Raw genomic sequence first — 14,526 nt, 5'->3', positions numbered from 1 at the left:
GCTACACCTCTCACGTCTCCTTACAGTGCCAGACTAGAGTCAAGCTCAACAGGGTCTTCTTTCCCCGCTATAGGGTAAAAATATAAATACTTTTAAAGCGCGTCACTAACCTACATAGGTTAGTTGACGCGCTTTAAACAGTGTGACGTGACATGTCGCGTCCACCGCCCAGACGGTAGCTCGGCCGAGGGGAGGGTCGGGGATGGCGCCTCGACTCGAGTACGGGAGAACTAATTATTTTCTCTAGTTAGATTTTGTAGGAACGACAGGTGGTGGCGGAGCAGGAGATTGACAACGGAAATGTAACAAGGTGAGTCGCAACGAGGAAAGGAAGGACACTGAGGGGACGCTGAAGTGAGTGGTTGACCAGCGCGGCGGCGGGCGGGTCACGCGTACTCCCGCCGCCTAGGCGCATAGCAGGTCTCGCCCAGCATATCCCTGGCCCCGTCGCAACATAAGGGAGGGGCGCGTCACCGTTACCACGGAGCGAGTGGACGCCCCGCCGGGGCGGCCCCGGACGCCTTACCCCGGCGGCACTTGGAGCGCCGAGCAGGATAGCCACGGCCTGGCCAGCCGGGCTAACACTGAGATGGGCCCATACGCTATGACAGCCAGTTGAAATTGCCGCAGGCAGGCAGCGGATGCAAGCGGCGCCGCGAGCAGGGCGGCACGCGCGACAGATTGACGAGGCGAAAAATCGCGAGCCTGGGGGCGCATGCGCGGGGCCCAGCGCGGTCCCACCGGGCCGGCCGTTCATCACGCTCTAACTTGTAAGATCTCTACTCCGGTGCCACCGCGGTAATTAGGGCTCGATCTCGGCCAAGGCCCGACCTTGTTAATCGCACATACCGATTAGATTACCGTATAGATTGGTCAGATTACTGCGCGAATGCCGCTTAGGTTACCTTGGCATTTTGATAGAACGCGTAGTCGTGGGGCGGCCGAGAGAGAGCCCGGAAAGTATTAGAGAGCCCTTCTCGGAAGCTCAGATGCGGCCGACAGTCAATTCGCGTTTATTGTATCGTATTGCGTGTTTGTGAACAGAGGCGTCCCGCGAACGGTGCGTAGCGTGGAATACCGTGTGCGTTGTTGCGAACGTGCCGGGATAAGTGTTATTGCGTGTCGCGGGGAGAAGCGTATCGCGGGCCGTGCGTTTTGGGAGAGATACGCGTACTCGTGGAGAGCCTCGCGGATACTTTGCGTCGTCGTTCGCGCGAGCAAGTATCGTCGCGCTCGCTTGGCAAGGAGTTTCGCGGACGTACGGCCGAGATATTACGTTATACATGTCGTATATGGAAATGTCGCGTTGGAATGCTCATTGTGAGCATTAAAGTCGTATCGTGAGCATTTTCATTGTGAGTATTAGAGTCGTATCGTGAACATTTTGTGTCGGTTATTGCGAACATTAGAGTCGTTTCGCGGATATTCGGCGTCGCTATTGGGAACGTTGCGAGTCCCGCGAGCGTTAGAGCCAGATTGCGGATATCCTGCGCCATTTATTGCGCATATTCGAGTCATAGCGCGGAAAATTTGTGTCGCTTATTGTGAGTATTGTGAATATTGGAGTCGTGTCATATGTTGTATCGTTTACTGTGAATATTGAGGGTCTCGCGGACGTTAGAGCGGTGGCGCGGAGATCGTACATTGTATTTGCCTTGGGATCCGCGGCGAGATATTGCGGTACATTGAACCCGCGGAGACGAGGCCCATGTTATTTAAAACTAAAATACATTATTATTATTTTTGTTACTTAATGTGTGCTGATTGCGCTACGCTTCCTCCTCACTCTCCTCGTCAAAAGATGTAACCGACGCCCTGAGTTAGCGTTCACGTGAGATATATCTGTTGAGCCGGGAATCGAGTTGTGAAAACATGGTGCGCGTAATCGCACCTGGCGCCCATTCGGATTGTTTCGTCGAGAATATAATATCGCTGATTTCGCGGAGCTACCGTCTTCCGGCAGGTAATTTGCGATCGCGCCCCTTCGGCTAGCGAGACCGAAGAAAATCGGGTCGCAACAGTTAAATATTTTTAAAACGCGTCACTAATCTATACGCCGAAGGCATGTCCATAAGGGAGGGGGGTGCGGGGGGCGGCGAAGCCCTCCCTGCCCACGCATGTACTTTGATATATTATATAGGATATATTGGATGAAAGCTAATTGTAAGTGATATGCATTATAAGTATACATACGTTTTTTAACGATATCTTAAAAAATACAAGCAACCCTCAAATTTTATCAACAGTTTTGGATTCGGGGGGCAAAAATACATAGAATTTACCTCTTTTCAATTGATTTCTCGTTGGAGCCCTAATTGTAAATATTTACCGGAGTATTTTGTTAAAGAAGTGTCTAATGATGCAAAGAAAAAATTGGGCTTGGTAAATACTGAAAGAAATACTCATGCTGATCACTGCTCATTATTGAAAAGTCCGATTTCTATGGAGCAATTACGGATAGAATCAAATATGGAAATAATATGATTTTGTAACATAATTTAGAATTGATATAAAATAATATAATTTTGTAACATAATTTTGAATTGATATTAAATAATATGATTTTGTGACATATTTAATTTTGAATTGACATTAAATAATATGATTTTGTGACATATCTAATTTTGAATTGACAATAAATAATATGATTTTGTAACATAATTTTGAACTGATATAAAATAAAATACACAGGTACTTAATAAAAAAATGTTTATTTTTTTATTTCACCAAAATCCTGTTAATTGTGCAGCTATTTAACTTTTACAAAGAAATTGCGCAACATGGGTAATCTACTTACTTAATAACATAGTTCAAATAATATACTTAATAATATATGTCATTTGAAATTAATTATAATATATCACTCTCAAGAATAGGAACTAAAATTATAGAAATATCACAGAATTGTGAGGAACAATATATCCATTTAAAACAAGTTGCACAACATGTAATCTACTTAGACAATAATATACTTAATAATATATATACCTAATTTAAAATCTAAATTACTCAAAAATAAGAACTTTTTTGGCATAATATCACAAAAATGTGAAGAATAATATATCCATTTGAAATAAAAAAAATTGCACATTATGGATTTACTTAATATTATAAATAATAATATAGGGTAGACCGGGGCACGTTGTCACACATTTGGTTCAATATTTTTTGTATTTTTTGCATTCAATATTTGTTTGAAGTTGAAAAAGAGAGAGAGAGAGAGGTTGTGTTGTTCTTTTTTGCGGCCATCAGTGGCGGTTGTAATTCGATAGGTCAAGCCGCGCATTCTACGTAGTTCGGTGAAAAAGCGCGCGAGCGGCGCCGACAACGTTGCGTCCCAGTAGTGCGATTCTGTAACTCGTTATGCGTCGTTATGTGCTCATAACGACAGTTGCGCAGCTTTTTTCTTATATAGTATACCTGCGCAACTGTCGTTATAAACACATAACGACAGCATAACGAGTTACAGAATCGCACTACAGGCGGCGAGGCGCGTGTTTACCGCGCATGCTTGAGCATGTTGGGAGGGGCGCGCAGCCCGGGCGAGCGAGCATTCGTCTCCCAGCCATCGTGCGTGATACATCGTGCGTTATACATAAGTTCGAGTCGAATACGTAATTGCGTCATCTTTTCGAAGTTAAGTTGTAAGGTAGCCGAGATCTACCTCTCCGTGGGCAGTAAAGAATATAATTGTTAATCATATACGAATCTTCTTGAGGACAACTACGATCGTCGCCGAAAGGAAGCCAAGGATATACGTCCCGGCGAGCCATGCCGACACGTGGAAAGATCAAGGAAAGCAGCCATTTTCTGGAACGTTCGAGGAAGCCTGTTCAGGCGGAATACGAGCAGCTACTTATACATCGAGAGGAAATTTGTCTGTTGCGTGGTCTGTAAGACTAGATATAATTATTCGTCTGCTTTGCTCACAAGGTAATCAATTATTTCACAATCTTGAGTAGAGACGTTAGAAGTTCATCTAACGTTACGATAAGGATCCTGATCAAAGTATCCTTAACTCATCTGAGGGTTATCCTTGCTAATCTGAGGAGATATAATAAGTTTCGCGGGTTGAGAGGAAAACATTCTCTCTTATTACAGGATTGTGCACAATTTATTTCGAGTCAATTGTATAACACTAAGCTCAGTCTAAAAGTCCATTAATTAATTATTTCTTTGGTTGCAACCATTTTATTTCAATGCAAAATTTTACTTCTTTCTTTTGTTTGATTAATTCGGTATAATCAATTTTATAATATCGTTTACCGTTCATTACGTTAATTTGCGGACATTCATTATATTCACTTGTATTACGTACTAAATTAGAATGCGTTCTTTACGAAATATATAAATCGTTTCAGGCGTTGTAATACAATTATCAAATAACCGTTTGCGTGCGTTGCTATAAAAGCTCTTATTCAATTACTTTATATTATTCTAGTGATTATTTTGCGTATTACTAATTATCAAACATTACGTTTATTCTATGGTGAATTAGTGTGTCAATCAAAGACTGCCTATTACAAGATCTAATTCAGTAAACTCAGTGAGAAACTTATTGCTTATGTTTTTGTTGTTGCTCATGTTGTACGTATAGCTTGTGTTGTAGTAATCGCTCATAATTTAGTATATTACTTTGCCGTAATTGAGACACGAGTTTAGTAATACTTAATCAGTATTTAAATTACAAATAATGTTATTTACTAGATAGATGATAGTTATTCATGAATTTAACTAAAAGATTGATGCATTATTTCCCCGATTATACAAATTATAGCTGAATTGATATTCTTGTTTTGAATTGATTTATGTTTATGTTTCAAACGATCCTTTCTTTATATAACAACAACTAATGCTGAGTTTGACTACGTCAAGAGAATTATATGAGAGCATAATATTACAATTCCTTTTATAAGGAAGCTTTTTATTTGATAAAGAAATACCTCAGTAAAACTTAAAATTATATTATGCCATATATTTAGAGAAAGGACTGTTCTATGATAACCATTTATTTGTTTCTTTTATGCATTTGATACATTTATTGTATTTACATTGTATTTTATATTACGGATGTATAATTTTGTTCACGAATACTGGGAAGGTTTTATGGCAGTTTTCCTTCTCCTATGCAACAAATGTTGGTATTCTTTGTATAGGTCTGCCCAATCTAGACTTTTCTAAATTACATAAATTACGAAACGCAATCTCTCTCTCAATAAACGGATTCTTTTTATTTGTTCCTTCCTCATCTAATTTTAGAGTTCAGGCTGGTGCGCGAGCTTGTGCAAACAATATTTAAGAGTACTTTGATATGCCAAAATTTCGAGTGAACCCTCAGCTTCAATTGGACAGTATCGAATTTTGTGTGATTGTTACTCTACAGTTATTACATAACAATAAATAACGACTGGTCGCTTGTGACAACGTGCCCCGTGACCGGGGCACGTTGTCACATCAAATGTAATTGCATGCAAAATGTTATCCAAACTGTATTTAACGTAAATATCAATATATTATAGTACGCTGCAATGTAAAAAAGTAAAATCCTTCACAGAAACATTTATTTTATTTCAAAAAAGTACAAAAAGCACGAAGTTTTCGTCTTAATCTAAATACAAGACTTCCACTCGAATGCGCAACTTATTGATACACATTTTTTTTTTTAATAATCATGTCGGTGATTAAACATAAAATATTTTTACTCGTTATCGTCATCTGAAGATTCGCAATAGATTCCCATCAAATTCGTGACAACGTGCCCCGAGGGCATTTTTTTACTTCACACAGCCTCATGGCCAACATGTTTGAGATATTCATAAGGTTAGGTATTTCACGCGGTAGGTAAAAGTACATACTTTAAGCTAATATAAAGGTCTATTCTGAAAAAACATAAGCTTCATGTCCAGTGCGTTGAATATTAGACAATAAAATTTTACTTACGATCGCAAAAAACTTTCAAGTTGATTTTACGTCAACACTGCTAGAGCAATCTCAACACTGTAAACACACCAAAGATGGGCATACACTAACACGTTTTGGGAATGACGGGTACTGCTCTCTGGTTATTAGTTTTTTAAATAAAGCCGATGTGACAACGTGCCCCGGTCTACCTTACTTAATAATATATTTAATTTCGAATTTAAATCACTCTGAAGAATAAGAACTAAAAATCTAGAAATATTAGAATTGACAAAAACATAAAATCCCAAAAATTGCACGAAATGGAATTTACTTAATAATATAAACTCTTAAAGGGATCCTGCAGTGACAGGCGAACTTTCTCGATGTTGATAATGTCAACCTTTCTAATTTTGTTTTCCCTATATATCTGTCTTTGTCTAACGAAATGACATCTGTCCTTGTTCGATTGCTTGCCATCTCTCGCAAGATCCAGCAACTACTGTTGCTGCTCTTTTTGTCATCTTGCATCCGTATTTGCATTACTAAAATAAAATTTAGATAGATCTTTTTTTTGTACGCATTGAATCTTACTTCTACTTGCACGATATTATTCCTACATGTTTTCCCAAGGGAGGATGATAAACATTATGTAGGTATGTATAAACTGCAGAATTTTTGTTTTAAGCAAATATTGTCGTCAGATGAAGCTGTATGTGCCCTAATAAGTAATATTGATATAAAATCGCGTTTGTTACTTTAGATTTTTGTGTAGACTTTAATTCTGTAAAAGATTTTGCAATTCTATAAAGCCAATTAAAAGATCCATCTAAAAACGATAATGTCAGTAAATCATAAGGCTGCAGGATTCCCTTACGTTTTTTTCTGGGACGTGGGTTAAAAGCGTCAGCAAGTAATCTTGAACCCATACTTTTACTAGCAAAAGCAGTATTTTTGTTACTTTTTCGGCAAGGTAATAATTGATGGAGTCGCATGCTAAGAAATCTTGAAATTAATTTTTGTCTTTGGTCATGACATGTAGACAATGGAAATGAAGATAATTTCTTCATTAAATGATATTTCAAAGTACATTTGAGTGATCCTCCTAAATCTTTTATTATGTTCTCAGAAGCCATTATGATTGATTCTGCACCATGAAGAATCTGGTACACTTCATCAGACACTCGTACTAATGCAGCTTCTACAAATTCACATACAAGCAAAAGTCCAGCTTTGGGATGATCTACAGGTCCCTGGTGTAGTAAACTATTGTAGCATACTTTACATTTTATGCTTGACTGCAGCTTACGGAGAACATATCCACACATCTTGTATAAGGTTTCTTCTTTTTCTAAGGACAAGGATGGACAGTCTTGCAGTTTTGGCAGTTTAATAGAAAGTTCGGAAGTTTGTTTTGTGTTTGGCTTTTCAATTCTCTGCATGAGGCTGATCAACGTGGGGCTGTCATTATGGTCGTAACTGGAATTTGAAATGCGAGTGGCTTCCCCGGATATGCTCAAATTTTTTAGGCGGTACTTGAAGTCTCTTGCTGTAGGCTTAGGACAACTTGATTGAACTTGAGAGAATTTATTTTCAACTGAATCTTGAGTCAGATTACCAAAATATACAAATTCGAAAGATTTCTCTTGCAAAAGGTAGTTTTGAATTTCCAATATACAATCACAGTACATTATTACGTAAGACCGAGTTACTTTCCAATTCTCTCTTAAGTCAGCATTTTTAAATATATTGCTTACTAGTTGGATGATTTTAATGGAAGTTGTATAAGCATCCATGTTGTAGAAACTGAGAGCAAAACGTCTGTCTCTGAAGGTCACAATTTTAAACCAATGCCGCAAAATCAATATAAACCAACCTGTCGTTATCATGACAAGATCCTGAAGTAATTCACCATATCGGAAAAGATCACCTGCTGCCTGTTCATTTAATACTGAGGTTGTAGTATAAACTTTCATTTTTTTTAGTTATTTGTTTTAATATTTTTCTTCTTCAATTTTGGTGTAAATTTCAAGCCCATGTTAGACTGCTGTTCATCAAGCCATTCGATCAAATTTATATCTATAGTTTCTGTTGGTAAATCATATTCACGAACCAATTCATCTGAAAGAGTAATAATTCCAACTTTTATGAGCATTTCTTTCAGATTTTTAAACACATGAACCACATCAGGCAAAGCAAATAACTTCTCCTTCTTATTAAAAGGATGCTGTATACTGTATTGAATATAATTTTTACGACAACTGAAACCCAGCTGGTTTAAAATACCTCTGTTTCCCATGTCACAAACTAATACAAGCACGTGAAGCCCAGAAGTTTTACATTTTTCTAACAGGGAGAAAAATAAAGTCTTTTACAGTTGCACTGTCTGTAGAAGTTGATGTAAAATGGTATGCTAAAACTTGTTTATATCGTTTATAGACTCCAGCAATAAGAAATAACAAAGCCTTGGATGCCGCAATCGAAAAGACTGGAAGAGTACACTATCCCATGTTTGAATCACTACCTCGATCATACTCAATTTTAGGCTCTATACTCATTTCATCAAAGACAAGGCAACAAAGTTTACTTCTCTCCTCCATATTGTTGATTCTACTTTCTAGACACAAGAAAATATCCTCCAGTATTCCTGGGTTGAATGAAATATTCTCAATTTTTCTCTGAAGTGTTCTTGGTGCAGGGAGTTCAACATCAAGTGCTTTCCTAACTCGATTGTATCCGCTTGTACCACATGCAGTCCAAAGGCTGAGCCCTTTTATAATAGATTTGTCAGAATATCGACTTAGTCTTGATGTTAATTTATCAACTGATGAATTGGTTCTTATGATCTGTTGGTTGAGTTTCTCTAGTTGTTTTTTTAAAGCTTTGTTATCAGCGGTAACTTCTTTTAATTTTGCATCTTGGTCATTTATCTTCCTAGTTTGAGTCATCCGTATTTCATTTAACTTTAACTTCAGATTTTTATTGTCTTTTGACAAAGTATCTACTTTAGAAATTAAAGCTTGTTTTGAATTTATATCTAATTCATTGTGATTTATATCCATTTGATTCATTTTGATTTATATCCATATTTGATTCTGTCCGTAATTGCTCCATAGAAATCGGACTCCTCAATAATGGGAAGTGATCAACATGTGTATTTCTTTTAATATTTACCAAGTCCAATTTTTTCTTTGCGTCACTAGATACTTTTTTTTACCAAATACTCCTCATTCTTCCTTCCCAGTATGAGCAAAATAATCATGTTCAGACACATAAGTGCGTGGCAAAGTATTAATAGAGTGGAGCTGCAGAGGTAAAGACTTCTTTGCTGGACTTTCCGAATAATACGCATGGTCTGCAGTTTCAAGTGGCTTTATGGATTTCTCTTGGTTTCTTAGTTGATTTTTTCTATTTGGCTTCTTATCATACGGACACATACAAAAGTGACACGGTATGGCATTTTTATGTAATTGTTTCCGTCCAGCAACAAACTCTATATCGATTGAATTGAAATGAAATATAAAAAAATATTACAGATTGAAAAATAGGAAAAATGTAGATTAGAAACATTAGTTATTAAAAGTTCTATTACAGCTGAAAATAAACTAATAGAAATTAATTCCTATCACTCACCTCATACATTCTTTGAGAACTGTGGGTCGCTAATCGGAGCTTTTTCCAAGAGCTGTTATCTATTTTTTCCGAACGTCTTTGTTAGATGGAAAATTAAATACTGTGTAACCCTTGTTACTATTGTTGGTACAGCGATTTGCAGTACAATTAGTTTGCATAGCGAGGCTACATTCTGTGCAAAAAATATGCCACAATTAATGCAAAGCATTTAATAATGTAATAAAAATAATTCATTAAGTAAAAGTCTATAAATAATAAAAAGACGTCGAAGTGAAATGTACTAACCTCTACAAGAAGACAACAACACACACTTTGTCGCTATATAAAATTCAATATGGCAGCAGCTACATGAACAGTTTACTCTGACCAATCAACGTAATCCACGATCACGTGATCATTGGCGAATCTCTGTTACACTATAGGATCTCTAGTGAGAACACGTAAACAGTGAGAACGTTTATTGTTGTGTGCAATACTTTATTACCAGGTAATTATTTTAAGCTGCTTACATCATTTCTGAAGCGAGTGACTCGTAGTCCTAACTTAAATAATACTAACTTAAATAATACTGTACAATATTTACTCTTAGAAGCATCTCGAAAAACGTATAAAACAAATAGAATGTCTTTCAGATGTCTCTAAGATATATTTTATAATAAATTTGCGCTATACGTAAAACGTATCAATGTTTAATTGTAGAATTAATGGTAAAAATCACACATAAACTTATAAACATTAGACTCACTTTGGCTTTCTTATACTTATCTTACATACTATTTTGTCTTACAAAATTATTAATATCTCTTTTAAATAAATAACGTTGTATTTCAAATACACGAATCCCGGCGCACATATTTTCAAAAGATATTGGTCGACGTTTGTTATGGCTAAAAATTTAAAAATAGAAAACATAGAACATATGGTATAAGTCTTGCAAGGTGCAAATTATGTCTGCTAAAAACATTTTTCTGAAGACGATTATATTGTAACGACCTGCCGTTTTTAAGATATTGAACGCGGACTAGCTCGTCGGATCAGGAGTTCGATAGTAAGGTCCAGAGGAAGTAACGAAATTTTAGTTGACAATAATTAACGGTTTATTAAACAGTAACGGATTAATACAATAATTATGCGCCGGATGCGCTTGTAATTACATAAGACGTTGACGCGGGTTTTACATATAGTTTACGCGGGCTATGTACATACAACGGTTTGCGCGGCGATCTAACGATTTACGCGGGCTATATACAAACGGTCGACGCGGTGCTTTTACGCGGGCTATATACAAAAGGGGTTACGCGGTTCGGAACGGGTACACGCGGGATGCGTATGTTCGGATACGGATCTCCCGGCGAAGGCACGAATCGCGGTCGGGAAGATTTATCTGGAATGGAACGATCGGTCAGTTTGATAAGGCTGGCCAGTCGGTCGGTTCTGGAGATTCTCGGGGCTCCGAGGCGTCTTATAAGTTAGCGGAACAAAGTAAGCAGAATCAATTTTAATTAATATTTTTATTTGTTGCTCATTTGTTGCTAAAAAGTTGCAAAAAAAAATTTCTTGCTTTGTAAGTTTTCTTAAAAAACGATGTTCCGCTAAAAGAAGATTAAGTTAGCGTGACAATATACGTATATATAATAACAAAATTGCACATAACAATAACGTAAAAATGTGTTGCTAATTTGTTGCTAATTTGTTGCACGCAAAATAAGTGTAAATAACAGCGGAAAACTTCAGCGTGTGGACAGTTATAAGAGTAAAGTATCAGAAAAAAATTTGTTGCTTATTTAAATTTGGTACTAGCGTATTGTCTGAATTTGTTGCTCTCGAAATATCCGAGCTCCAAATTTGTTGTTTGCAAAATAAATGTAAATAACAGCGGAAAACGTTTCAACATGCAGTTACAAAAAATTAGCTGTGTACTCTTAGAGTAAAACGTATAAAGAAAATTATGTGTGTGTCTATGGTGTATGTGAAATAAAAAGTTATTAGAATTTATGTTTCATATTTTATTCAATACATATATTAGTAATTGAGGATCAGTTTTATAAGTATCAGGTTTTCTTTGTTCTTTTTCTGTTAAGTCATCATACTGCATCCATGTCTTTGGACAAAGACATAATGTTGTGAAATGTCCCAGTTTTTTACTTGATGTTCGAGTATGATGTGGTCCTTTATAATCTATCACAGCTAAAAGTATATATTTTTCTTTGCTATTTTTGATTAATATTTCAAATTGTGTTGTTAATTCTTTTAATATAAAATATTTTTTTTTCTCATCTTTATTGTAAATTTCTATGAAAATCAGTGGACTTGAGAAAATATAAAAGTTTAATATTTAATATTTTAAACTAAGTATTTAATGTTCATATTCGTTATATATATAAAAAAGTGTGCAAGTAGAAACTTGCACATTGCTTTCTCATAGTTTTTAAGTGTGCAAGTAGAAACTTGCACATTTCTTCCTTATAGTTTTTAAGTGGGCAAGTAGAAACTTGCACATTGCTTCCTTATAATTTTTAAATGTACAAATTATAAATTTAACCATTACTTCCTTACAATTTTCAAGTATGCAAATTATAAATTTGCACGTTGCTTAATCCACATTTTATTTCGCTCATAAAAGTTCCTCTTATAAGGAAGCTTATTACTTCCTCATAGAGGAAGCTTTGTTTTCGTAAATTCGTATATGAACTTTTGATTGCGTATAAAGTTGGCTCTAATCAACCAAATTTAAAAGAATTATATATAAAATAGGGGTAGAAGAAACCAAAGAAAAGATTGTTTTTTGAGTTTTTAATGTCAATATGTTCAGAGTGTTTTAAAACGTCGAAATATTGCATTAAAAAAAATGTCGGTATGTGTGTATGTCTGTGCCAAATTTACAGAAATTTCTATAACTCCAGAACTGATCAACCAAATCTTAACGAATTATATATGAAATAGGGGTAGAAAAGACTGAAGAATATAATATAATTAATAAAAATTGTTAATAATAAAAGGGTTACCGATTTCTGTTAAAAAAAATAACTAAGTTTACCGAAATTTCTATAACTCTAGAACTAATTAACCAAATTTTAAAGAATTAAAAATAAAATAATTCCTCATAATTCTTAAATGTGCAAGTAGGAACTTGCACATTGCTTCCTCATAGTTTTTAAGTGTGCAAGTAGAAACTTGCACATTGCTTCCTCATAGTTCTTAAGTGTGCAAGTAGAAACCTGCACATTGTTTCCTTTAAGTTTTTAAGAGTGCAAGTAGAAACTTGCACATTGTTTCCTCATAGTTTTTAAGTGTGCAAGTAGAAACTTGCACATTGCTTTCTCATAGTTCTTAAGTGTGCAAGTAGAAACTTGCACATTGCTTCCTTTAAGTTTTTAAGAGTGCAAGTAGAAACTTGCACATTGCTTCCTCATAGTTTTTAAGTGTGCAAGTAGAAACTTGCGCATTGCTTCCTCATAGTTCTTAAGTGTGCAAGTAGAAACCTGCACATTGCTTCCTTTAAGTGTTTAAGAGTGCAAGTAGAAACTTGCACATTATTTTGTCATAATTTTTAAGTATGCAAATTATTTTTAAGTGTGCAAGTAGAAACCTGCACATTGCTTTCTCAAAGTTTTTAAGTGTGTAAGTAGAAACTTGCACATTGCTTTCTCATAGTTTTTAAGTGTGCAAGTGGAAACTTGCACATTGCTTTCTTATAGTTTTTAAGTGTGCAAGTAGAAACTTGCCCATTGCTTCTTCATAGTTTTTAAGTGTGCAAGTAGAAACTTGCACATTGCTTACTCATAGTTTTTAAGTGTGCAAGTAGAAACCTGCACATTGCTTCCTTATAGTTTTTAAGTGTGCAAGTAGAAACCTTTGCTCACAAAGCTTCCTCTATGAGGAAACCAAAACAAATAATTTTTATGTATAATTATTAGTAGATATTTATTAATTTGGCTAGAAACACTTGATGCTGGTATACGTCCATAACCAAATTTGTCTGTGTATCCCTCCGAGAACACACATATTTTTTCATTCACGAAGAACACTCTAGGTCAATCTGACCCTACACATACTTTAATCGTCTACCATTTTAAATTAACGAGTGCGATCAGCTTGAAAAAATTTTCAGATGTATTTGGAACATTGTTAAATCAATCGATATAAATAAAAAGTGCCGTTGGAATTATTTACATATCTATATATATAAGTACCGTCGTCTGTATGTATGACCGCGAACTACTCATTCGTTAGTGGTCCGAATTTTTATCAAGAGTACATGAAATAGGGGTAGAATTTCCCGGGGATGAAAATGTCGTGGTTAATTTTTCATTACCGATCTTTTTGGAAACCGGTTCCGAAATTTTTTCAAATTTTACGAGAATTAATTAACCAAATCTCAAAGAATTGTATATGAAGTAAGGGTAGAATATATATGTCCCAGAGAGTGCCATAAAATGTACAATTTTTCGTTACCGACTTTTTTGGAAACCGGTTCCAAAATTTTTCCAATTCTTCTGGAAATAATTGACCGAATATCAAAGAATTGTATATGCTGATTTTTTTGAAACCGCGAGTTTAATTTTTCATTAATGTAGATACTGATTTTCTTGAAACGTTTCCGATTTTTGTTTAATTTTTCATTAATGTAGATACTGATTTTCTTGAAACGTTTCCGATTTTTGTTTAAAAAAATATACGTGATTTTTTAAAAAATGTACATTAAAAGACGGTCAGGATGATCTATTGCTAAAAGCAGCACTAAATTATGAAATGGAGGAAGCTGCAAAGGCAAAAAAAAATAAATCTTTTTTTATAATTTTCGGGAATTAAATCGTTCATAGGTTGATTAGTTTTAAATGAAATATGTTGTATGTAGGATTTGTTACCAATTTTCTGGAAACTGGTTTTTCTAATTTTTCGGGAAATAATTGACCAAATTTCAAAGAGTTATATATGAAACAGGGGTAGAATTTTCCGGGGAGTGCTATAAGGTGTATAATTTTTTGTTACCAA

At 35.6% G+C, this 14,526-nt stretch overlaps 1 pseudogene; it reads right to left on the bottom strand.

Moving 5' to 3' along the window:
• Positions 1 to 5,980: 5,980 nt before the first annotated feature.
• On the bottom strand, positions 5,981 to 9,689 carry LOC139821381 (uncharacterized; annotated as a pseudogene).
• Positions 9,690 to 14,526: the final 4,837 nt, after the last annotated feature.

The sequence above is a fragment of the Temnothorax longispinosus genome, chromosome 11, assembly GCF_030848805.1.
Source record: "Temnothorax longispinosus isolate EJ_2023e chromosome 11, Tlon_JGU_v1, whole genome shotgun sequence".
Lineage (NCBI taxonomy): Eukaryota > Metazoa > Arthropoda > Insecta > Hymenoptera > Formicidae > Temnothorax > Temnothorax longispinosus.
Note: the sequence above shows the minus strand (reverse complement) of the source record. Positions and strands in the feature narration are given on the sequence as shown.